Here is a 2594-nt window from a genome sequence, read left to right as displayed (position 1 = left end):
ATGTCTTGGGATAGCCATTGATTCCTTCTTTCGCTCCTAAAAACTTAATAAACTTGGACTAAAAAGGACTGATGGGATCTAGCATTCTAACGTAACCTTTGAAGAATTGATTCCAAGGTACGCGTTTTATTCTTATCAAGCATTCGTTGTCCATTAAACGATTTTCTTAAATACATTGAATGAAAAAGATTATTGGAATCTAGCATTCCAGTGCAACCTTGAATGTTTGATCCCGATGCTTATGTCTCGTTCTCATCGAGCATTCGTCATTCACTTATAAAACACTCAACCAATCAAACTTTTCTTCTCGCCGTTGTGCGATCCTTAAAAACCTTTTCATAAACGAAAAAAAGACCGTCTGATTTGTATCGAAAGTCAACGTTGTCAGTGTGATGAATAAGAAATGTTCTGTGCGGTACAAGAATTTGTGGAAGTAAGAAGAACTTTAACTTGAGGGGGAAATTGTGGACTCGTATATAAGGGGGAGTGTTTAGAATGTATCAAGTGTGACTAGTGTGGGTAAAGTCCTCCATTGGTTGGAAATGTGAAGACTTGAGGGGGAGTGTTTTAGGTGAATATGTGGTGTGTCTCTCACAAAGATGTTACACCTCCCACTTAGATCCATTAATTTTTTTTTATTGTTGTTACTAGTTTTAGGCCTAATTATACACCTTGTGGTCTTATTGCTTGCAAACTTTCTTTTTACTTTTTTTTAATCTTGATTAATTATTGATTTATTAAACTAAACTCTTATTAAATAATAAAAATGAAATAATCAAGAGTTCTATCATTATTATTTTCAAGTAAATCAAAACTCTACTTTATTTTCAAGATAAAATAAAACTTTTTTAAATTAAATCAAAACTCTACTTTATTTTCAAAATAAAATAAAACTTATTTCACAATAAAATCAAAACGGTTCCAAATAATGCAACTAAAACACTCGATCAACATCTAGTTTTTTTTTCTGCTTATCCGAAGCGGTTAAAATATTCAAACTCTTTTTCTAAACAAACACGAAAGAAGAGGATTGTTGGAATCTACCATTTCAGCAGAACCCTCAAATGATTTGTCCCGAGGCACATGTCTTGGGATAGCCATTGATTCCTTCTTTCGCTCCTAAAAAACTTAATAAACTTGGACTAAAAAGGACTGATGGGATCTAGCATTCTAACGTAACCTTTGAAGAATTGATTCCAAGGTACGCGTTTTATTCTTATCAAGCATTCGTTGTCCATTAAACGATTTTCTTAAATACATTGAATGAAAAAGATTATTGGAATCTAGCATTCCAGTGCAACCTTGAATGTTTGATCCCGATGCTTATGTCTCGTTCTCATCGAGCATTCGTCATTCACTTATAAAACACTCAACCAATCAAACTTTTCTTCTCGCCGTTGTGCGATCCTTAAAAACCTTTTCATAAACGAAAAAAAGACCGTCTGATTTGTATCGAAAGTCAACGTTGTCAGTGTGATGAATAAGAAATGTTCTGTGCGGTACAAGAATTTGTGGAAGTAAGAAGAACTTTCACTTGAGGGGGAACATTGTGGACTCATATATAAGGGGGGAGTGTTTAGAATGTATCAAGTGTGACTAGTGTGGGTAAAGTCCTACGTTGGTTGGAAATGTGAACACTTGAGGGGGAGTGTTTTAGGTGAATATGTGGTGTGTCTCTCACAAAGATGTTACACCTCCCACTTAGATCCATTAATTTTTTTTTATTGTTGTTACTAGTTTTAGGCCTAATTATACACCTTGTGGTCTTATTGCTTGCAAACTTTCTTTTTACTTTTTTTTAATCTTGATTAATTATTGATTTATTAAACTAAACTCTTATTAAATAATAAAAATGAAATAATCAAGAGTTCTATCATTATTATTTTCAAGTAAATCAAAACTCTACTTTATTTTCAAGATAAAATAAAACTTTTTTAAATTAAATCAAAACTCTACTTTATTTTCAAAATAAAATAAAACTTATTTCACAATAAAATCAAAACGGTTCCAAATAATGCAACTAAAACACTCGATCAACATCTAGTTTTTTTTTCTGCTTATCCGAAGCGGTTAAAATATTCAAACTCTTTTTCTAAACAAACACGAAAGAAGAGGATTGTTGGAATCTACCATTTCAGCAGAACCCTCAAATGATTTGTCCCGAGGCACATGTCTTGGGATAGCCATTGATTCCTTCTTTCGCTCCTAAAAAACTTAATAAACTTGGACTAAAAAGGACTGATGGGATCTAGCATTCTAACGTAACCTTTGAAGAATTGATTCCAAGGTACGCGTTTTATTCTTATCAAGCATTCGTTGTCCATTAAACGATTTTCTTAAATACATTGAATGAAAAAGATTATTGGAATCTAGCATTCCAGTGCAACCTTGAATGTTTGATCCCGATGCTTATGTCTCGTTCTCATCGAGCATTCGTCATTCACTTATAAAACACTCAACCAATCAAACTTTTCTTCTCGCCGTTGTGCGATCCTTAAAAACCTTTTCATAAACGAAAAAAAGACCATCTTATTTGTATCGAAAGTCAACGTTGTCAGTGTGATGAATAAGAAATGTTCTGTGCGGTACAAGAA

Source organism: Lathyrus oleraceus, chromosome 1, assembly GCF_024323335.1.
Source record: "Lathyrus oleraceus cultivar Zhongwan6 chromosome 1, CAAS_Psat_ZW6_1.0, whole genome shotgun sequence".
NCBI lineage: Eukaryota > Viridiplantae > Streptophyta > Magnoliopsida > Fabales > Fabaceae > Lathyrus > Lathyrus oleraceus.
The sequence above is the reverse complement of the archived record's forward strand: the minus strand, read 5'-3'. Positions refer to the sequence as shown.